Raw genomic sequence first — 23,868 nt, forward strand, 5'->3', positions numbered from 1 at the left:
ATGATGCTGGCGTCGGTCTACTGACCGGACGCTGGGTCACTCAGCGACCGGACACTGAAAGGCTGCGTCCGGTCGAGCTGTCAGACGGCACAGAAGGCTAGGGTTGAGCACCGGACGCTGGCTGCGTCCGGTCAAGGTGGACCGGATGCGTCCGGTCGAAAAAATATGTCTCGGGGAGCTTACTGGAAACGACCGGACGCTGGGGCTTCAGCGTTCGGTCAGTTTTGACTGGAGCGTCTGGTCAGCGTCATAACCGTTGGGATCTGACGAACAGCGTTTGAAGGAGATGACACGTGGCGTCCATCGAGCGACCGGACGCTGAGGGCTAGCGTCCGGTCAGTATGACCGGAGCGTCCGATCAGAGCGCGTTTTGCCTAGTGAAGGGGTATAACGGCTCTATTTGATGGGGGCTCTATTTATAGCCCCATGGCCGGCTGTGGCTCACATCTTTGGCCATTTTCATTGACATAGCAACCTTGTGAGCTAAGCCAAAGCCCTCCCACTCATCTACATCATTGATTCATCATCATAGTGAGATTGGGAGTGATCCAAGTGCATTGCTTGAGTGATTGCATCTAGAGGCACTTAGTGATCATGGTTCGCTATGGATTTCGCTTGTTACTCTTGGTGGTTGCCGCCACCTAGACGGCTTGGAGCAGCAAGGATCGTCGAGCGGAGGTGGTGATTGTCTCCGGCTCTGATCGTGGTGATTGTGAGGGGTTCTTGACCTTTCCCCGGTGGAGCGCCAAAAGGTACTTTAGTGAATTGCTCATGGCTTGTGTGATCCTCATCTTGTGTTGGTTGTGCGGCACCCTATTGAGGGTTTGGCGTGTGAAGCCAATTAGCACGTGAACCTCCAAGTGAGTGAATCGCCACAACGAGGACTAGCTTGCCGGCAAGCAAGTGAACCTCAGTAAAAAATCATTGTCTTCATCATTGATTCCGAGGTGATTGGTCATCATTGTTATTCATCTTCGTGATTGATTGGTTCATTCATCTACAAGGCGGTATAACCCTCTTGATCACTCTCTTTACTTTACCGCAAACTAGTTGACAAGCTCTTTAGTGTAGCTAGTTGTGAGAGCTTGCATGCTTGGTTGGTGTGGCTCTTTAGTTAGCCTTTGAGAGCACACTAACATAGGGTAGTGTCATTGCTCTTGTGTGAATTGACACTATCTAAACTAGAATTGTGGTAGGTGGCTTGCATTTTGAGTAGGCTAGCGCAACAGTTGCTTCGCCTCATAATTGTCTAACCATTTGGTTAAGTGTTGTTGTAGAAATTTTTATTAGGCTATTCACCCCCCTCTAGCCATTAGGACCTTTCAACTATTGGCTGGTTGAGGCACATGGCGCCTACTACTCGCTGGGCCTAACATCGTGCCCAGGTCTCAAGGACTCTAACATTGATCGAGCTGAAGAAGATGGCCCCGCCGATGCCTGGCTAGTCGAGACCGTAGGCTTCGCCGGTTGGCTTGAAGATGATGTCGCTCCCAACTGACTTGTTGACAGCGTTCCTTGTATGGGTGGTGTTGCACCTCCACATAGGTTAATATCGCCAATTATTTTCACCGACAAGTCTAGCTGGGTCATCCGTAGCTCCTCGGCCTTGTCTAGATCTACCTCCTTCGGATATCTAGCCTCTAGGCGCTTGAGATCGATTAGGGGGTAGTGAGCACATACCATGCTTAGCACATGTGCGCCTACATACTCTCCCACCTCCTTCATGAACCCCTAGAACCATCCCCATGCCCTTTGGCATCTCTCGATCAATCCCAGCTACGGTGTCCTTGGCACATCTTCTAGTAGCGCCGGATCGATGAGGTTAAGGACTGGCAAAATGCCCTTTGCCACCTCCTAGCACTGGCTTTTCTAGGTGTCACGGTCCTTGGTGATCTCTTGGCATTGCGCCTTCCAGCCATCACGGTCTTTCATCATGGCCTCCAGATGCTTCTTTGCATTGATTTTTATAACTGCAAACCGCACACGCTATTAAGACGTTAGACCACGCCAAACTATGGTAGGCAACAAAAATGAGCAAAGGCGGTTGGACAACTTACCTTTCAGCTCCTCTATCTTCTTGGTCGTGTGGTCTTGGAGCTACGACTGGTCTTGCGCCAGTTTTCTATTGTCCTCATTTAGGCGATCACACTCCCCGACCACACGACTGTTCTCCTCTCAGAGACGGATCACTTTAGCTTCTAAGCCTACACTATAGTTGTTACTACCAACAACATAGCAACACTTGTCAGTAGTCGGTATGATAAAATGGTTACTTACTTGTTCTTTCCTGCTCTTTCTTACTGAGCTGGATGACCAGGTTCTAGTTCTAGAAATCTTGCACCATCTTTTCATGATTGGCGGCTTCAAGTCACTGGCGCAAGCGGTCCACCTCCGCCGTCAGCTCCTTGTTGTTTGCAATGATCCCCTCAACCTAGTCGAAGCATTTCTTGCGGTACCTTGCGGTCTTTATTAAGTCCTATGTGCAGATAGCTAAGTAAGACAACTATGACTAGACCGCAAGACTAGGGGGTGAAGTGAAGTTTACCTGCACTTCCGTAACAAGCCGCTTCGCCACCCATTCAACTTTCTTGGTTTCTTCGACCTCCGGGATTTCCTCATGGATAACCCATTGGTCGTTCCACCAATGCGACATATAAACATGTTGTCGCTTGTCTTGCAGATGGCCCAGGACCTCCTCCACCTTGTCCTCTTTGGACTCTTCTTTGGGTCCTGGTGCTGGCCCGGCATCAGCAACATCTATGATCACCACAGCCTTCCCATGAGCTACAGCATCGGTAAATGTGGTCTGTGCTCTCACCTCTGGCTGCTGCTCCCCAGTCTGCTCTGTTACCCTCAACGCTGAGGTGTTGCCCTCAGCAGGTTTAGCGCTCGAAGCACTCGTGCCCAGCTCAGCTGGTCCCTTGACCACCTACTCAGGGACTGTTGTCTGACTGCTCGCTTACTGAGGCCCCAACAGATCTTCTACTATGGCTTCCTCGGTGGTCGGCTGCTGGGTAGTCTGCTCTGTACTTATTGGCGGCGCCATGCCACTTCTGACTAGCTGGTTTGGACGTTCTGTGGACGTTGAGCTAGTACATCCAACATAAGTTCAGAAAGCAATCATATTAAATGCAAATTGCTAATTTATATCAAGGTTACAAATACTTACATGTTGGAAGCACGGAATGATGTGGAGAAGGCGTGTCTCTTCAGCCGTACTTGCTCCACGTGCTGTGCGGATGACTCCTGGTCTCCCTCTACATCCAGCACTATCGCTGGGCCTTGGTGCTCGACCCCTCTACCACTTGTCCTTTGCATTGTAGTGGTCGGTGGCGTGCTCGGTTGAGTTGTCACTCCCATCGCCGGTCGTGTTCCTTGCCCAGGTACTCCCAAGGTTGACCCAGCTGCATCCTTCACCGCCATCGGTAATGTGGGTCCCATAGGCGTGGAGGACCCACCTTGCTCCATCGACTCTAGTTGCTTCCTCCTTTTTCGAGGGACAAGTTGAAAGGTGTCTGCATCTTCTCCCTCCTCTACACCATCATCCGACCAAGCAAAAATCGCCTGCCGACGCTTGTTGGCCGGGTTCTCCTCCAGGTCCTCCTCAGGCTCTTTGATATTTAGTGCTCCCCCGATGAGCAGGTTGGTTACTGATCTCTTCTTCGACTGTTTGGGGGCAGCCGGCCGCTTACTAGTAGCTTTAGCCGCTGCCTCCTCTCTAGCTCCATGCTCCGCCTAGTTGACGTCCTCGTCCTCAATCTCGATGCTGGTCTAGGTGGTGGGATCAGCTCCTTGTGGCCACTCTACTCCAGGGGGTGGCGACACAAACACTGCCGCTCTATCCCGACCATTAACCTGGGTAACAAAAGGGAGTGAACATAGTAAGTTTCCACTTACCCTACCACAATATAAGACTACGGGTATGCGGCAAGACGAGTTACCTTTGGGGGAGGTCGAGCAAGCTTGAAAGCATGCTCGATGTCGCTTAATCTGGCATAATTTGGATCGGCTAAGTTAAATAGCTCACCAATTCTAGCTTTGACTTTGATTTTGTCAAGCGCCCTCTGCCTCGTCCTTGTCGGGTCTGTGCTCCCTTGATACTCATAGCCAGGATGTACCCTCATCTGGCAGGGCTAGACCCATCGGATGATGAAACTCCTGACTACGCTCAGACCATCCAGTTTCTTCCATGAGATCATTCCAAATATTTCTGGGATCTATCCTAGATGCTCGGGCTTCTCCGACCAGCTCGTCTTCTTCTCCAGAATGTAGCCCATGTCACACAGCATGATCGTGTTCGGCTCTTCATGGATGTAGAACCATTTTTTGTACCAGTCATCGAGCGACGTGTTCCTTGGGCAGTGCAGGTACTGGGCTTTCATGCCATCATGGAGGTTGAGGTATACACCCCCGGCTATCCTCGAACCACCACTTCCTTTCTTCCGCAGATAGAAAAGATGGCGGAAAAAATCGAAATGGGGCTAGAAGCCGCCATACGCTTCGCACAGATGAATAAAAGTGGCGATAAGGAGGATCAAGTTGGGATGCAGATTGCAAATCCCAATCTTGTAGTAAAGACAGAGCCCCTGAAGAAACAGATGCACCAGAACTCTAAATCCCCATTTAAAGAAATCCTTGAACACCATGATCTCACCTGGTTGTGGATCAGGGTACCTCTCACCCTCCGGCGAATGCCATCCTATGAGCTCCTTGTTGTGGAGTACCCCCATGGTGACGAGGTCTTCAATGGTCTGCTCGTTGCTTTTCAACTTCCACCATTCCTTCGCCATGACCCCTGTTTTCTTCTTCGCATCACTTTTCGCCATTTCCTTTCATTTTCCACCTCTGACTCCAGCCTTGCTAGTGAACGGGGAGTGTTTTGATCTTCAACAGCAGCGGGGGATTAGCAGAGGCGGTAGTCGAAGCGGCGGTGGATTGATCGGTGGTGATTTTGGATGTGTTAGGGTTGGTTGGCAAGAGGAAGACGAAATCTGTGGTTGCAAATGGCAATGGGGTTTAGTAAATAGTAACTAACCTATCATATACCGTATTTAACCCAAGAGTTATGCTATTTCATCTGCCTGGGATTCTTGGGGGATGTGCGCACGCACCGTAGACGGTTGTTTTCACGTTTGCAGTATTACTTAGCCTCGAGATCTACGCCAATATATGTGCCTCTTCGTTGCCACTGTGGGAGGGCCCACGCTGACGCACCTACTGACAGGTGCCACGCAACTGTTTGCTTGACAAGACAAAAAGGCAGTATGACATGCTATAGCCGTCTACTTTTTTGACCAGACATGTCAGACCGGACTTGTCAGAACAAATAAATAAATAAATACATAGTAAAAGTGGCATATGGTTTTTTGCCACACTTTTTGTGCTTGGGGACTGTCGTGACTATCCTTGTGCTCTGGGACTATTGTGACTATCCTTGTGCTTGGGGACTGTCTCGACCACCATCGTGCTCGAGGACTATTATGACCACTCTCGTGCTCAGGACTGTCTCGACCGTCCTCGTGCTCGGGGACTGTCCCGACTACCTTTGTGCTCGGGGACTGTCCTGACTACGGTTATTCTCGAGGATTCGTCGTTTTCCCCATGCTGCGCTTGAGGACTGCCCCGACCACTCTCCGGCCATTGCTCGGGGACCGCTCTCCTCAGCTACATGTGATTTGTACTCACATACAATTGAGAGGCATTTATTTTTTTCTCACTTAGACCTTGCTACAAGGCTAATACCTCACCTTCCAGCAAGCTTGGGGACTACATCGATATGATGCACCTACCAGTGTAGCTCGTATTGCTTGTATGACGATTGGATTCTCAACTTAACTAGGAATTCTTTTTAGACCCTGGCACCACGTGTCTATGTCACCTACTACTAGGCTCGGGGACTAAGTGGGCACACTTTACCTTGCGGTGAATGTGCTTATTTTATCGACCCCCTACGCTCTAACTATTGGCCATAACTACTACTATACAAGGGTCACTTATATTTCTTTTTAGAAATACAGGTGGGCATACTTGATCAGGAAAGAAATCTTTTTCTTTTTTCTTTAGAGCACCATGCATTCTTCGGACAACCAGAATCTTCATCTATAATCGTGGTCTACTGCTCTCTGTGCTGGCCAGAATACTGGCACATTTGCTTGGTCAATGTTTCAACCAGTTGGAGATGACATGAAGACAGACCGCATTAGCCGAAGAAGATCAAACGGCGTGTCGCAACATAATACATGGTGCTCGGGGACTAACTGTGGAGGTATTAACCCCTATACCCTTATGGCTAGGTTTGAGTCAGCCTAGACTAGGGGGTCCGATCCACTAGAAAACGACGCGTGGCCTAGCCCATCTGCTTGGAGTCCCACGCAAGGAATCAAGGTAGACTTAGAGATCAAGCAAGATCCTAGTCGGTTAGAATAGGAATCCTTATCCGACCACCTATGGCAATTGTAACTAGTTGGGATTAGTTTTCAGATCTATAACCCTACCCCCTAGACTATATAAGGCGGGCAGGGGACCCCTCTCAAAAATCATTTCATTTACATGCAACAATACAATCAGACACAGGACGTAGGTATTACGCCTTCACGACAGCCAAACTTGGATAAAACCTCATGTCTGTCTTGCGTCACCATCTTGTTCGTAGCTTGTGCACCTATCTGCTGATAATCTACTACCTTGGGCATACCCCTAGGTAGACTATCGATCATATTTCGTCGATAGCATCACACCATACATTTGCACATACTAAAACACATAGGAGACTCCCCCTAAATCATTGCATCAGTGGGGTGCAAGTGTGTGTGACAAAATAAAAATCATGATGCATATGACATGATATATCACATAAGAATAAATAGAAACCATCACACCGTACATTTTCAATCTAAAACATGCATGGTCCTTATGAAAGTAAATACATCATATATATCACACACATAGCACTCATCACAAAGATTTCTCAAGTCCACAAGTGACTAATTTAAATCATGTCTCATGAGATACATAGATAAAGCTCATAAGTTGTCTCATCTCAACAAGATGTAACAAAGAAGATACCACTTGAAAAGACTACAGCTACAGTACATATTTTTAGGTACAAAAGATAAACTCATAAAGCACAACCCTAAAGCTTTAAGCATAAATTCTCCCCCTTTGTCATCCATCACCATAAAAGGTTTGATAAAAAGAACTAAGCACAAAGAGGGGTAGCAAGCTGCATCTGATCACTGAGATCACTCATCATCATCATAATCATCTCTGTCTCTACCTTCTCCATCATCATCTAAGCGTGGAGCACCAGGTGGGCGAGAACTCTGACCTAGAGCACCGAGACCTCCGTAGAAGCCCTAACCACAAAAGCCGTAGTCACTAGTCGAGTACCCAGGACCACTACCAAAAATATCCTGCTAGAAAGCAGAATCAAACTCCTCTCTAGCACTAGAACATGGCAGCTACTATGCCTGCTCCTAAATTTGCTACTACTGAGTTTGCTAACGCTGAAAGAACTCAGCAAACTATCTGTCGTACCTGGCCTGCTGCTGCTCCTCAGTCTTAGGCTCACTGGCTGTCTCATCTGATAGTGGAGACCTAGGAGGCTCAAGCTCAAGTCTAATAGCAATCTGCTTTAGAGTTCGAGTGTCCTTCCTCCTAGCCTCCCTCTCCTTCTGCTGCCTAACCTGCATGTCTCTACACATTCCAAATATGGAGCTGAAAAACCTATAGATAGGCAAAGGAGGACCGCCACAACATGAAGAGAACATGGAGAAGCACGTGGTGGAGGGGAAGCTCCTCCTCCTACTACACCACCTTAGGTGCATCTGCCTCTACTGCTGCTGCTTCCCCTGGACCTGCTGGAGGTACTCCAATCATAGGTAGATCTACAACTATCTTTAGGGCCTTGTGAATCTTGTCATAGTCGAAGGTATGCCCTATCACCTGCTCAATCATATGCATTAAGTATAGAGCAAAACCACAGCCCTTGAGGGGTCTCTCTCCAATACTCCTAATCTGATACCAGATGAAGTCGAATACATTGAAGGGTCATGCATCTGGTGCCATCCTATTGAGTAAGTTCCTAGAATAGTCTGCTATGTTGCCCTTGTCTCCACCCTTATAGACAATGGTCTTCCTGAACATCCTATCCAAGTATCTATAGGTAGGGTGAAGACCTAGAACCTTCCCCATTGCTCCTCTTACCCCCTAGTGGATACATGTAGGTGAGCTGCTCTAGAGGTAGCACCTACTCTGAGTGGATCATGTCTCTCTGGAGATCATCCTCAGAAAAACCAAGTAGAGCTACGAAGGCGTTGTAATCAACATTGTACCACTAGCCCTCAAGCATCTAGTGCATCTACCTCTCATCCTCCTCAATAAATAGGGTGGCATAGAACTAAGCTATCACCTCTGTGTTCCAGTCATGCTTGAACTCCATGATCTCATATACCCCTGTATGCTGACAAATGGCAACTGTATGATCTATGGATGGCTTCTGCAACTCTCTAACATACTTGATGAGGACATCACTACTTCATTGCATACAAACCAAGGAGAGGAGGAGGTCCAGCATGGGTGTCCAATTCATCTTTTTCATGGTGGAAGACCAGTCCAACTCAAGTTTGAGTCCAGCTCGGGCTCTAGGACTAGTCTGCCTTAAACTAGTCACCTAGGACGCATCCGGACTCTATTTTCAACGATCCACATATGGTTAGAAAGCTAATTTGATAAGGAAGCCAATCCAAGTGGTTTCACATCAAAAGACCTTCGGAATCAATGGGAATTATCAAAACAAGTCAGCATCCAGAATCTGTCAGGGTGTTGCGAACCTTCTTTTGGTCCGTTGGACCGTGTATCATTTTGGGCCCATTAGGGAGCGCATACAGGGGGTGACACCCAAGACTCTATAAATAGGAGCCATCACTCTCCTTAGGGTTTGGGGTTTTATTTAGTTCTTGATTTCCTCATGAAACAGACATCGTTTTGCTACAACTGTATCGCCAAGGCTGCTTGCTGTGAACTAGGGCCCCAGTTCTTGATCTTGTTCACCTGTGGCGATTAGTCCTTTCAAATAAAGACTTTAACTCCTTCTTATTTTCATAAGTCTCATATTTATTTGCAATTTCAGATTGCATTCATCCTGTTCTTGCTTGTGTTCTGGATTCGCTTGCAGGAAAGCCTTCTTGGCGAGGTCAATCGCGTTCGCGTGGTTGATAACCAATGGAGCAGTGGTGTAACGGTTGCGGGGGTCCGAATCAGTCTTGGTTGGAAGCCTAGATCATGAATGTCGAGTCTCCACCAATCGACACTATCATACCTTTCGGAAGATCAGGCCTAGTCTACATCAAGTGGTATTAGAGACCTTGTTGCCCCTTAGGTATAACTTTATTTTTCCCTTTAGATTGTTACTATTTTTGCATTACCTATAGTCCACAAAAAGCCAATAAAAAATAAACATCACCACATGTTCCTTGTCCTATAGCCTCATTGTGCTGTCCAATTTCGTCTATGTTTCGCGTTGTTGAGTTTGTGCCCTAGGTCAAGTTCTGGTTGCTGGTTTTAGATCGTTTTTAGTCCAGTTTATGTTTTTTCCTTTGTTTTTCATCATAATCCGTGAATATCTCTAAGTCTTGTTGAGTTTCCTTTGTATCCATCAAACCCTAGTCCATGCCATCTAATTTCCTACACTTGTCTTCACTGTTTCTATCAAATCATTGCTGCCGTGACCAATTTTGCGCGCATTGTTCCCATTTTCTCCTCTAATTCGGAGTGCGTTCATAAAACTGGCATAGTTTTCGCATACGAACTCGGATTTCGACGTTCCATATATCAAAATCGATGAGAAATTTTTTTTGGATCTGTCCATCCCCAGACTTACTAGGGTCATACATTTTTATTTTAGTCAAAAAGTGGTCACAAGATCCTATTTTCGTGGTCACAAGGTTTTTGTCGATTTCGAGCACATCTTCTAGAAATTCCACATGCCACGTCTTTCACTTGTTTAAGCTCATATTTTTTGTGATTACTTATTTTGTGCTCCTAAGTGAAGAAAAAATATCAAAAAATAAAAATAAAAAGTCAAAATTTCTCAAAAAACAACGACAACCCCAAAAAATAGAAAAAGAGAGGGGCAAAAGAGGAACAATATCTAGAGGAGCACATAGAGAGCGCCATTTGAGCTATGTTTGCGTGCTGATTTCTACCTTGTTCCTAATCATATTCTTGTTGTTTACATCACTTAATACATCTGGTACTTGGAACGTAAGTAGGCCAGCAACTAAGACAAGTATTTGGGATACTTATTCAGCTTTGCTATTCAGTTGCAAATTTTGCTATTCCTTGCTACTATATTGTGCCTTTCCAAGCTCCACTTTCTTCTAACCAAGTACAAGTTCGTCTTGCAACTGTTACACTCAAGCTACAATGGTATCACAGTCACCGACTGATTGCACCGCCTGTTGCTTTGGTAAAAACACTTGTAAGACCGTGGTAAAATGCTTGAGAGTTAAGTGCCTTATTTTTCCTTGTCCACAACCTAAGTAGTTGGTAGGGATAACACTATTTGTGTTGTCTTTTCCTTTCTACTAACCATGTCAGGAAAAGCCAGAGGCAGCGGCCAAGGAAATGAGGACGCACCTATAGATTTCAATGACTGTGTTTCTAAGAATGAGCTTCGTGCCGTTCTTGATGATAAGTTCAATGAGATCCTTCAACAAATCATCAATTTGGCCAAGAGGATTGAAGATGTTGAACAACGACATCCTAAACCACGTCCTAAAGATGATGATGATGATCTTTTTGAGGAGGACGTTGGCGACACGGAGGCTAAAGCCGAAGCTCAACGACGTGCTGAGGATGCATGTAACCGTAATCGGTTGAACTTTAACCGACGCGGTATGGGAGGTAACAACCAAGGTAATAATGACCCTTTCTCTAAAACCAAGTTTAAGATACCTCCTTTTTCTGGTTCTGCTGATCCTGAAGTATATTTAGATTGGGAGATGGCTGTAGATAAAAAAATTTAGCTCCCATCAAGTACCTGAAGAATATAGAGTTAGACTTGCTACTAGTGAGTTTACTAGTTTTGCTCTTTTCTGGTGGAATGATATTTGCAATAATGCTAATGCTAATGCTCAAATACCTCAAACCTAGACTATACTTAAACAACGAATGAAATTGAGATTTATGCCTCCATACTATCAGCGTGATCTACGATTAAAACTGCAACGTTTAAATCAAGGAAGTAAAACTGTTGAGGAATATTATCACGAGCTTTTAATGGGTCTAGCACATAGTAACATACAAGAGGATGATATGGATAAGTGTTCTAGATTTTTTGGAGGTTTATGTTGTGAAAGATAGGATGTTCTTGACTATAAAGAATAGACTAGATTTTCCCAATTATATCATTATGCTATTAAAGCTGAAAGGGAAGTATAGGGACGACAACCTAGGCGATCCATGACTCCATCCATGACTCTATCCATTCCTTCACGTCCAACCAAGGTGAGTAAATTTTCTAATGTGCAGACACCACCAGCGCCTGTAAAGAAGAGTTCTCCTATCACACCTCCTTCCAGTGGATTTGCTACACCTTCCTCTAGCTGATCTTCTAAAGTTGTGTGCCACCGCTGCAAGGGCATGTGACATATTGCTAAAGAATGCCCCAGCAAATGTGCATATATTGCTACTGATGATGGTGGGTATGCTAGTGCTAGTGATGAAGAGAATGAATTTGCACTTGCAACTGATCTTTATGCAGATAAATTTGCGGATAGTGCTGATGATCCTGATAAGGTAATTGATAGTGTGGCATGCACTATAGACTACAAATTAATCCTTGTTCAGCGTGTTTTAAGTACACAAGTTGAGCCAATAGACAAGCTACAACGCCATAATTTGTTTCAAATGTTCCTCATTGTTAATAATTTCCGTGTTCGTGCTATAATTGATGGAGAGAGCAGCAATAACTTGGTAAGTTCTGAGATTGTCAAGACTCTTGGTTTATCTACACATGCTCTTCCACATTCATACCATGTTTAGTGGTTCAACAATAGTGGTAAGGCAAAGGTAACACAATCTGCTCGTGTGCATTTTTCTATCAGGTCATACCATGATTATGCTAATTTTGATGTCATGCCTATGCAAGCTTATTCACTTTTGTTAGGCCACCCTTGGTAATATGATAATAATGCTCTACATCATGGTAGGCAAAATAGATATACTTTTATATTTAAGGGAAAGACCATTGCTTTACTTCCTTTAACTCCTGCTGAAATATTGTAATATGAAAAGGAACTTACTGAAAAGAAAAAGAAAGGCCATGATAAAGACTTTAGCAAACCAACAAATGAACCTTCAAGTAACATGAAAGAAGTTTTATTTGCTCTAAAATCTGTTCTTGTTGTTCATGATGAACCATGTTATGCTCTAACTTGTACATCGCCTATATGTCCACTTGGTCTTACTCCTAGTGCTATGCCTTTTGTTGGTACTAACCTTTTGTAGGATGTCGATGAAATATGGTCGGCAGTCTACCTAGGGGTATGCCTAAGGTAGTAGATTATCGGTAGATAGATGCGCAAGCTACAAACAAGATGGTGACGGAAGACAGACACAAGGTTTTATCCAGGTTCGGCCGCCGTGAAGGCGTAATACCTACGTCCTGCGTCTGATTGTATTGCTGTATGTCAATGAGAGATGTTTCTTAGAGGGGTCCCCTGCCCGCCTTATATAGTCTGGGGAGCAGGGTTACAGCTCTGGAAACTAATCCTAACCAGTTATAATTGCCATAGGTGGCCGGATAAGGATTCCTATTCTAACCGACCAGGATCTTGCTTGATCTCCAAGTCTGCCTTGATTCCTTGCGTGGGACTCCGAGCAGATTGGCCAGGCCATGTGTCGTCTTCTAGTGGGCCAGACCCCCTGGTCTGGGCTAGCCCAAGCCTAGCCATAAGGATATAGGGGTTAATACCCCCACAGCTAGTCCCTGAGCACCATGTATTATGTTGCGACACGCCATTCGATCTTCTTCAACTAACGTGATCTGTCTTCATGTCATCTCCAACTGGCTGAAACATTGACCAAGCAAATGTGCTAGTATTCTGGTTAGCACAGAGAGCAGTAGACCATAATTATAGCCGAAGATTCTGGTTGTCCGAAGAATGCATGGTGCTCTAAAGAAAAAAGAAAAAGATTCCTTTCCTGATCAAGTGTGCCCACTTGTATTTCTAAAAAGAAATGTAAGTGACCCTTGTACAATAGTAGTTATGGCCAACAGTCAGAGCATAGGGGTCGATAAAATAAGCACATTCACCATAAGGTGAAGTGTGCCCACTTAGTCCCCGAGCCTGGTAGTAGGTGACGCAGGCACGTGGTGCCAGGGTCTAAAAAGAATTCCCACTTAAGTTGAGAATCCAATCATCGTACAAGCGATACGAGATGCACCGACAGGTGCATCGTACCGATGTAGTCCCTGAGCTTGCTAGAAGGCAAGGTATCAGCCTTGTAGCAAGGTCTAAGTGAGAAAAAATAAATGCCTCTCAACTATATGTGAGTACAAATCACATGTAGCTGAGGAGAGCGGTCTCTAAGCAATGTTCGGAGAGTGGTCGGGGCAGTCCTCGAGCACGAGAGTGGTCGAAACAGTCCTTGAGCATGATGGTGGTCTAGATAGTCCCTGAGCACGATGGTGGTCTGGACAGTCCCCGAGCACGATGGTGGTCTGGACAGTCCCCGAGCACAAGGATAGTCACGACAGTCCCCGAGCACGAGAAGTGTGGCAAAAAACCATATGCCACTTGTACTATTATTTTATGTATTTATTTATTTACTTGCTCTGTCAAGTCCAATCTGACACGTCTGGTCAAAAAAGTAGATGGGTATAGCACATCATACTGCCTTTTTGTCTTGTCAAGCAAACAGTTGCGTGGCACCTATAAGTAGGTGCGTCAGCGTGGGCCCTCCCACACTGGCAATGAAGAGGCACATATATTGGCATAGATCTCGAAGCTGTGAAAACAACCGTCTACGGCGCGTGCGCACATCTCCCAAGAATCTTGGGCAGACAAAATAGCATAACTCTTGGGTTAAATACAGTATATGATAGGTAAGTTACTTTTTGCTAAACCACATTGCCATTCGCAGCCATAGCTTTCTTCTTCCTCTCGCCAACCCTAATACATCCAAAATTGCCACCAATCAATCCTCTGCCATTTCCTCGTTCATCACCAAGGCCAGATTCATGGCGAAAAGTGTTGCGCAGAAGAAAGCAGGGGTCATGGCGAAGGAATGGTGGAAATCGAGAAGCAATGAGCAGACCATTGAAGACCTTGTCACCATAGGGGTACTCCACAACAAGGAGCTCATAGGATGACATGCGCCGGAGGGCGAGGGGTACCTCGATCCACAACCAGGTGAGATCGTGGTGTTCGAAGACTTCTTTAAATAGGGATTTGGGGTTCCGGTACATCCTTTTCTTTAGGGGCTCTGTCTTTACTACGAGATTGGGATTTGCAATCTGCATCCCAACTCGATCCTCCTTGTCGCCACTTTCATACATCTTTGTGAAGCATATGGCGGCTTCCAGCCCCATTTCGATTTTTTCGCCATCTTTTCTGTCTGCGGAAGAAACGAAGCGATGGTTCGAAGATAGCTGGGGGTGTGTACCTCAACCTCCGTGACGGCATGAAAGCCTAGTACCTGCACTGCCCATGGAACACATCGCTAGACGATTGGTACAAGAAATGGTTCTACATCCATGAAGAGCCAAACACGATCACACTATGTGACATGGGGTACATTCCGAAGAAGAGGACAAGCTGGTCAGAGAAGCCCAAGCACCTGGAATAGATTCCAGAAATATTTGGAATGATCCTGTGGAAAAAACTGGATGGTCTGAATGTGGTCGGGAGCTTCATCAGCCGATGAATCCAGCCTTGCCAGAGGAGAGTACATCCTGGCTATGAATATCAAGGTAGCGTGGACCCGACGAGGATGAGGTAGGGGGCACTTGACAAAATCGAAGTCAAAGCCAGAATTGGAGAGCTATTTAACATAGCTGATCCAAATTATGCCAGATTGAGCGACATCAAGCACGCTTTCAAGCTTGCTTGAGCATGCTTTCAAGCTTGCTCGACCTCCCCCAAAGGTAACTCATCTTGCCCTGTACCCGTAGTTTTATATTGTGATAGGATAAGTGGAAACTTACTATGTTCACCCATTTTTGTTACCTAGGTTAATGGTCAGGATAGAGCAACAGTGTTTGTGTCGCCACCCCCTAGAGTGGAGTGGCCACAAGGAGCTAGTCCCACCACCCAGACCAGCGTCGAGATCGAAGACGAGGACGTCGACTGGGCAGTGCTCGGAGCTAGAGAGGAGGCAGCGGCCCTAGCCGCTGGTAAGTGGCCGGCTGCCCCTAAATAGCCGAAGAAGAGATCAGCAACCACCCTGCTCATCGGGGAGGGGCACTAAGTATCAATGAGCCCAAGAGGGGCCCGAAGGAGAACCCGGCCAGCAAGCGTCGATAGGCGATTTTTGCCTAGTCGGATGATGATGCAGAGGAGGGAGAGGATGCAGACACCTTTTGGCTTGTCCCTCAAAAAAGGAGGAAGCAACTAGAGTCGATGGAGCAAGGTATCTCCTCTGCGCCTTTGGGACCCACATTGCCGACGGCGGTGAAGGATGCAGTCGGGTCGACCTTGGGTGTACCTGGGCAAGGAACGCGACTGGCGACAGGAGCAACAACTCGACCAAGCACGCCACCGACCACTGTAGCGCAAAGGGCAAGTGGTAGAGGGGTCGAGCACCAAGGCCCAGCGACAGTGCTAGATGTAGAGGGAGACCAGGCATCACCTGCACAGCACGTGGAGCAAGTACGGCCTAAGAGACACGCCTTCTCCACATCATTCCGCGCATCCAACATGTAAGTTTTTGTAACCTTGATGTAAGTTAGCAATTTGCATTGAATATGGTTGCCTTTTGAACTTATCTTGGATGTACTAGTTTAGCGTCCATAGAAAGTCTGGACCAGCTAGCCGAAAGTAGCATGGCTCCAATAAGTTCAGAGCAGACTGCCCAGCAGCCAGCCACCGAGGAAGCCATAGCAGAAGATCCATTGGGGCCTCAGCAAGGGAGCAGTCAGACAACAGTCCCTGAGCAGGTGGTCAAGGGACCAACTGAGCCAGGCACGAGTGCTCCGAGCGCTAGACCTGCTAAGGGCTACACCTCAGCATTGAGGGTGATGGAGCAGACCGAGGAGCAACAACCGGAGGTGAGAGCACATCCCACATTCACCGACACTAAAACCCAAGGGAAGGCTTTGGTGATCATAGATGCTGCTGACGCCGGACCAGCACCAGGGCCTGAAGAAGAGCTCGAAGAGGACGAGGTGGAGGAGGTCGTGGGCCATCCACAAGATAAGCAACAACATGTTTATGTGTCGCATTGGTGAAACAACCAATGGGTTGTCCATGAGGAAATCCTGGAGGTCAAAGAAACCAAGACAGTTGAACGGGCGGCAAAACGGCTTGTGACGGAGGTGTAGGTAAGCTTTGCTTCACCACCTGATCTTGTTGTCTAGTCAAGCTATCTTACTTAGCTATCTGCACATAGGACTTAATGAAGACCGCAAGGTACCGCAAGAAATGCTTCGACTAGATTGAGGGGATCACTACAAGCAACAAGGAGCTGACGGTGGAGGTGGAACGCTTGCGCCAACGACTTGAAGCCACCAACCATGAAAAGACAGTACAAGAGTCCTAGAACCAGAACCTAGTCGTCTAGTTCAGTAATAAAGAGCGGGAAAGAACACGTAAGTAGCCATTTTATCATACCGACTACTGACAAGTGCTGTTGCGTTGTTGGTAGTAACAACTGTAGTGCAGGCTTAGAAGCAAAAGTGATCTGTCTCCGAGAGGAGAACAATCATGCGGTCGTGGAGTGTGATCGCCTGAACGAGAACAACAGAAAATTGGTGCAAGACCAGTCGCAGCTCCAGGACCACATGACCAAGATGACAGAGGAGCTAAAAGGTTAGTTGTTCAAACCCCTTTGCTCATGAAAGGATCAAGATGCCCAAGAGGGGGGGGTGAATTGGGCTAATTCTAAATTTTCTTGCAATAATCAAATCCTACGGATAGCCCAATTAACCCCTTGTGCCTAGAAAAGTGTTTATATCAAACTAATGCACAACAACCTCTCAACCTAAGTTCCAAACTTACTCTAGCAAGCAATTCTTATGGAAATAAAAACAAGTATTGAATTGCTCAAAGTAAATGCTCAAAGTAAGTGCTCAAAGTAAATAGAGAGAGAAAGGAACGCGGCGATGTTTTGCCGAGGTATCGAAGAGTCGCCACTCCCCACTAGTCCTCGTTGGAGCACCCGCACAAGGGTGTAGCTCTCCCTTGATCCACGCAAGGATCAAGTGCTCTCTACGGGTTGATTCTTCGACACTCCGTCGCGGCGAATCACCCAAAGCCGCTCACAACTTGAGTTGGGTCACCCACAAGCTCCGCCGGGTGAACACCAAACTCCCAATCACCACCAAGCCGTCTAGGTGATGGCGATCACCAAGAGTAACAAGCACGAACTCTCACTTGACCACGCGAAGCCTAATGAGAAGATGGATGCACACTTTGCTACTCTTGATTTGCTAGTGAGGCTACTCTCTTGGATTCTTAAATCACAAACACCTCACTAGGACCTTGCTCTTCTTGGCACTCACAAACGTGTTTCTCAGCTGTTGGAATGAGCAAAAGATGCTCCACTCACGAGTGGAGCTTCTATTTATAAGCCAGCCTGAAAAACGAACCGTTATGAGCTTCTGCGGGATGACCGGATGCTCCGGTCGTGATGACCGGACGCTTCGGTCAGTTCAACCCGCGAACCAGTTTTCAAGTGATGACCGGACGCTGTCAGGGTCCGGTCAGTACCGACCAGACGCGTCCGGTCACTCTTGGATGCTTACTGTAAACGACCGGACGCTGGATACACAGGGTCCGGTCACACTGACTGGACGCGTCCGGTCACTCTTTTCCAAGTCTAGACCCTTACTAGAGTCGACCGGACGCTGGCCCTCAGCGTCCGGTCACATGACCTCCCAGCGTCCGGTCATACCAGACTTGATCCCCTTGGTCAAATGAACTGACCGGACCCTGCGGCCAGCGTCCGGTCGCACCGGAGCCAGCGTCCGGTCAGTGTTTTGACCCTCCATTCACTTTCAACTTCTGAACATATGTGAATGAAGTTTGCTCCAAAAGATCTTAGGCATTCATAGGAGCTACCTAGAGCTAGTTTTAACAAGTGTGCACCACACCTAACTCACTAGACTCAACTAGGTCAAGCTACCTGTTCATACCCCCCTTCATAGTACGGCCAAAGGAAAAACAAAGTCCTAAACTACTCTAAGTGTCTCTCCAACTTCAATCGACACTTAGAACTAGTTATCCTTAACCTTGTCGTCCATCCTTTGAAAACCGAAACGATTTCCATCGTAGGGGTATGACAACCTTGATTGCCGAATCGATCTCTATTACCATGACCTAACTTAATTGTCTCTTCAAAACACACGTTAGTCATAGTAATCTTGTATTGACATTAATCACCGAAATCCAACTAGGGGCCTAGATGCTTTCAATCTCCCCCTTTTTGGTGATTGATGACAATACCACCTCGAGTATGTTATGGAGTGAGGTTTTTGATGGGCTTAGTTCATATAAGCTTTTGTTAATAAGAACAAAAGAGTTAGTCAAGCTTATATGACCCAAGCCAAAGCAATGTACTCAAAGGATATGAATTGAGCATGAGTACCAATAACAAAGCTCATTTGCTTCGAAGTGTAAACGCGGAAGCAAAAGCAAATGAGCATTCCACAAGTGATATGACATAGAGATAAAGCAAAGTAGAAGTCACACATGTCAAATATCACAACCACGTAGATAGCACTATCACATATAAATAAGAGTATGCATGAAAGTAAACACACGAATGCATAAGTAATAGTGTATCACACAAATAAAACTCCAAAAGTATATAATAAGCTAATACTAGATAACTAGCTCCCCCTAAAACTCGCTCCCCCTAAGTCTACATACTCAAACCCTCTCCCCCTTTGGCGTCAAACACCAAAACCTAGGGGTCGGACGGCGGGGCTGCAGCGGACGAGTCAGGCGCTGAAGTACGTGGAGCAAGATGGAACTGGGCGCCATCATCATCTGACCCTGAGCTTTGAACTGACTGACCCTCTGAAGCAGGAAGTGTCGCTGAAGCGGTCTGGGTCTGAGCTGGTGCTGCCTATGAAGCTGCAAGTATGTCTGTCGTAGGATCTGACGAGGCGACAGACGAGGGGAGCCTCTGAGTAGTCATGATAGCTGGAGCTGCTGAAGACGGACCGGCAGTATGCATGTGAGGCGGGGTAGGCATGCCGGTCAACTCACTGAAAGATGCTCCAAGACTCCTGGAGACTGACGACTCAGGCATGAATAGTGAGGACGTCTGCTCTGGTGAGAAACCCGTGTGATAAGGAGTGAACTGCGGGGTGACACCAGGTGAAGCTAACCACTGGGACACCTATACAGGAGGTGACGGAAACTGAGCTGGAGGCTATCCCTGACTCTGAAGCCCGATAGGCTGTACTACTGGAGTCGTCGAAGTGGTAGGAGGCTGTGCAAGCTGGGGCGAAGTCTGTGGCAGTGGGATCCCAATGGCTGTCACTACATGCTGCATGAATCCCATGAGCTGTTGCTGCATAAGTAACTACTGGTGCTGAAGGAGCTGCTGCTGCCGCTGAAACTCGTCCTGACGAGCCTAAAACTGTGCGAAGTTTGTAGCTGTCTCCTGTGCCTGTCGTGTCTAATCCTGCTGCATCCGCTCAAGAATAGCAATGAGAGCGGGGTCTGTCTGTGGAGCAGGTGGAGCAGAACTGGAGCTATCTGCCTCTGCATCGTGTCTGCGTGGAGGCATCTGAGGTATAGGCTGGTAGTCATCGTCGGAGCTGTCACTGTACTCACTCACCTCCTGCTGTGCCTCTAGCTCCACCTCCTCAGTGGCTGCAATCCCTCTGATGATCTCGTCCTGCTGAGCTGCGGACTCTGGCATGTCGGGACGATGGCTAGGCTATCTAGGTGCCGGAGGAGTGGCGTGTTTGATCCTCTATGATAGGTTGTAAGCTGGGAACTCCGTAGTGGCACCTGTATACTCATCCATCATGCCAGGGGGCTTATCAATCACAACTCTGTGGATGAGAAACGTGATCCAGTGAGCATAGGGAAGCTGCCTACGACCCTTGAATCCCTCAGCTATAGTATCCTCCATCTCTGAAAGAAGAAGGTCCCAGATGTCAAACACTATCATCTGCATAATGGCATTGAGAAGCCAGAGCTGTAAGTGAGTCAGGCCCTCCCTGTATCCCAACCTAGGAAGCAATGTCCTCCTGATGATGGCCTCTAGTATCCTCGCTGTAGGAGTCAAGTCACTGGGGTTCCTGCTCGACCCCTCACCAAACGGCTCCTTGAAGCAATGGTGCACTAAGTCTGTAGGGGGCACCAACCCTCCATGAGGACGCCTGGGAGGCTCCTGATGTCCATAGCAAACCTCATGCATCCTTACAGGCTGCTCCTATAGTCTCAGTATCTCTCTGGCCCTGCTACTCATCACTCTATAGTCTTTGCCGTTGAAGGCAAAGTGAATGAATCTGTGATGAGGATCGATGTAGAGCGAGGCATAAAACTGACGAACCCAAGAAGGTACATATATCCCTGTCCGTCCAATCAGATCTGACAGTCCTGGCAAATATGACAAGTATTGCCGAATGTCCTCTCCGGCTACTGCCACAATGGACTCTATCGGACAGACCCTCTGTGATCTGAACATTGCCCCACTGTTTAGATATGCATTGTAGAAATCCTCCTACAATGGCGTGTAGAACCCCTCAGCTGCTCTCTCATCCCTCCTCGGAGGAAACCAGACCTCAAACTCAACAAACCGCAGCTGCTGAACCTACCTGGCTGTAGCGGCCCTCAAGTCGAGGTGAACCACTGGAGGCGGACCCTGTGGTCTGGGCGGAGGGCGTGAACCCCTGCGCTGTGTAGCTGGCCTCGGTGGAACTGCAGCATTGGTACGACTCGAGCAGCATAGCTGAGGTGCCGGCTCGGTCTCCTGACTCTCCTGAGTCTCCTGGGCTGGCTGAGGCTCTGCTAGTGGAGGCTACTGCTGTGCTGACGGACCCTCCTCAATAGCAACTCGTCGTCCTGCAAGCGTGGCAGTCCCAGCTGGACTACCATGACGACGCTCAACCTCCTCAATCGCAGCTCTAACTGCGGGTGAAACTGGTTGATCTGCAATGACAACTCCGCTGCGGGTGCCACCTCTCTCGGCACGCTCTGCGGCCTCTGCAACAGCTGCTGCTCTAGCTGTCTCTGCGTTGGGGTACTTCCGCTTCTTGGATGTTACTTGCTTGGTTGATTTGCCCTTGGATCCGGCTAGCTGACGAGGTGGGGGCCTCCGATCATCATCACCTGGGCCACCACCAACATTCTTGGTGCGAGCCATCTGAACTGACAAGATGGTGAACTAACGCTGATGAAGATCAACTGTCAAACTGTCGCTTTTGAGGCTTGGCCTCGATCCTTACTCGCGAGCTTGGCTCCGAGTTAACTGCCAACAGCCAGACGAAACACAACGGAACCGACTCGCTGCACGATAGAATAGATGGATATACAAATAAATACCATATATCTAATGGATACAAAACCCTAGTAGAGAAAGCAATGTAGATGCAAAATTGAATCGAATGGCTTTCTACCTAACAAACAGCGAACCGAGAAGAGATAAGATGTCACGCGGGGGATCCTCGGAACCGGGCTAGGGTTAGGTCAAACGCCCTGAATGCAATTAGAAATCAGTGCATTTAGAATTGACCTAGATCACAATTGGAGATCAAGATTGAAACGCAGAACTCGCCTTACCAACCAATGGGAGGATAGGGCAAGAGCACTTGGCGTGAAGACGAGCAGCCTGGCAACGGTGGAGCGGCGAACTTCGGCGCGAGGTGGCCGGCGCGGTGCTACAGAGTCGAGCTGGCGCGGTGGCTCGGCTGTAGGGCACGAGGAGGCTGCGGCGCGGCTGGGCAGGGGCACGGAGGCGCGACCGCGACTGGGCAGGGGCACAGAGGCGCGGGCGCGAGGAGAGGCGCGAGGAGGCGGCGACGCGGCTGCTCGGGCTAGGGCTGGCGAGCGAGGCTGCGGTGGCTCGGCGAGGCAGCGGCGGCTCGGCGAGGCAGCGGCGGCGTGGCTTGGTGGCGCGTGGGCTAGGGCATGGCTGCGGTTCGGGCTTAGATCAAGGAAGAAGAAAAACACGGTTCGGATAAATAGCCCCCAAAACGCGACAGAAAAGGAAACGGAAAAGAGTCTTGAAGCCGCGCGAGATCCACTGACCGGACGCTCCGGTGGTAGCGACCAGACACTACCACCCAGCGTCCGGTCGATTCCAGAGAGGTCCAAATCCTCTGGAATCAGGACCGGACGCATCCGGTGGTCCATGACCGGACGTAGGCAGGGTCCGGTCAGTACAAATTGATCTTCCTCCAATCGACCGGACGCTGAACCCTTTCTGACCGGACGCACAGACTCAGCGTCCGGTCACTCCTTCAACAGCAGTTCACCTCCTGTGAACTGACCGGATGCTGGACAGCAGCGTCCGGTGCAGCGTCCGGTGCACCTTTTCCAGTAAATCTTCAAACTTCCTTCGCGCTGCCTGTTCCCAATCAAGTCCCAACTTGAATAAGATCCAAATAAACACCAATTGGGACTGATGTGAGTGACCTCTCTTAAACCCTCATATTTTTCAAAGTATTTTGCCTTAGGCTATAATTCTTTTTAAGAAAATAAGCAACAAGAGGGCAAATGGAACAAAACGACAAAACAACATTCATGCATATGTAATGCTTGTAAGTAAATCTAGTTGCTTGTCAAGTTTGATCCAAGGTTAAGCTTCTTCACACGCTTTTCGGTGGTTATCTTAACCATGTTAGACAAGCCCTATATGCATTTCCACAAATTAAACATGTTGTATATTACAATGAATGCAAGGGACAACACAAGCTCAATTTTTTGTGAAGTTACTAAAATCAAGTACATTGAGCTCGTTCCGCAATCTACAAAATGTAGCTTCATCTAGCGGTTTAGTGAAGATATCCGCTAATTGATTTTCGGATCTTACACCTTCTAGTGATATATCATTTTTAGCTACATGATCTCTTAGAAAGTGATGGCGGATATCTATATGCTTGGTGCGAGAGTGTTGAACCGGATTATTTGCAAGTTTCACCGCACTTTCATTGTCACACAAAAGAGGTACTTTCTCTAGAACTACTCCATAGTCTAGTAAAGTTTGTTTCATGTATAATATTTGTGCACAACAAGCACCCGCGGCAATGTATTCCGCTTCGGCGGTGGACAAAGCCACACTATTTTGTTTCTTGGAGGACCAAGACACAAGTGATCTACCAAGCAAATGGCACCCTCCGGATGTGCTCTTTCTATCAACTTTGCACCCGGCGTAATCCGAATCGGAATAGCCAATTAATTCAAATAAAGCTCCTTTGGGATACCAAAGGCCAATGCTTGGAGTGTGCTTAAGATACCTAAGGATTCTTTTTACGGCAATTAAATGTGTTTCCTTAGGACTAGCTTGAAACCTAGCACACATACACACACTAAACATGATGTCGGGCCTAGATGCGGTTAAATATAACAAGCTACCAATCATAGAGCGGTAGAGAGTTTGATCAACCGAGTTACCTCCCTCATCTAGGTCGAGATGTCCATTGGTAGGCATTGGGGTCTTGATTGGCTTACATTCATCCATCTT

Source organism: Miscanthus floridulus, chromosome 16, assembly GCF_019320115.1.
Source record: "Miscanthus floridulus cultivar M001 chromosome 16, ASM1932011v1, whole genome shotgun sequence".
In the NCBI taxonomy this organism is placed as follows: Eukaryota; Viridiplantae; Streptophyta; class Magnoliopsida; order Poales; family Poaceae; genus Miscanthus; species Miscanthus floridulus.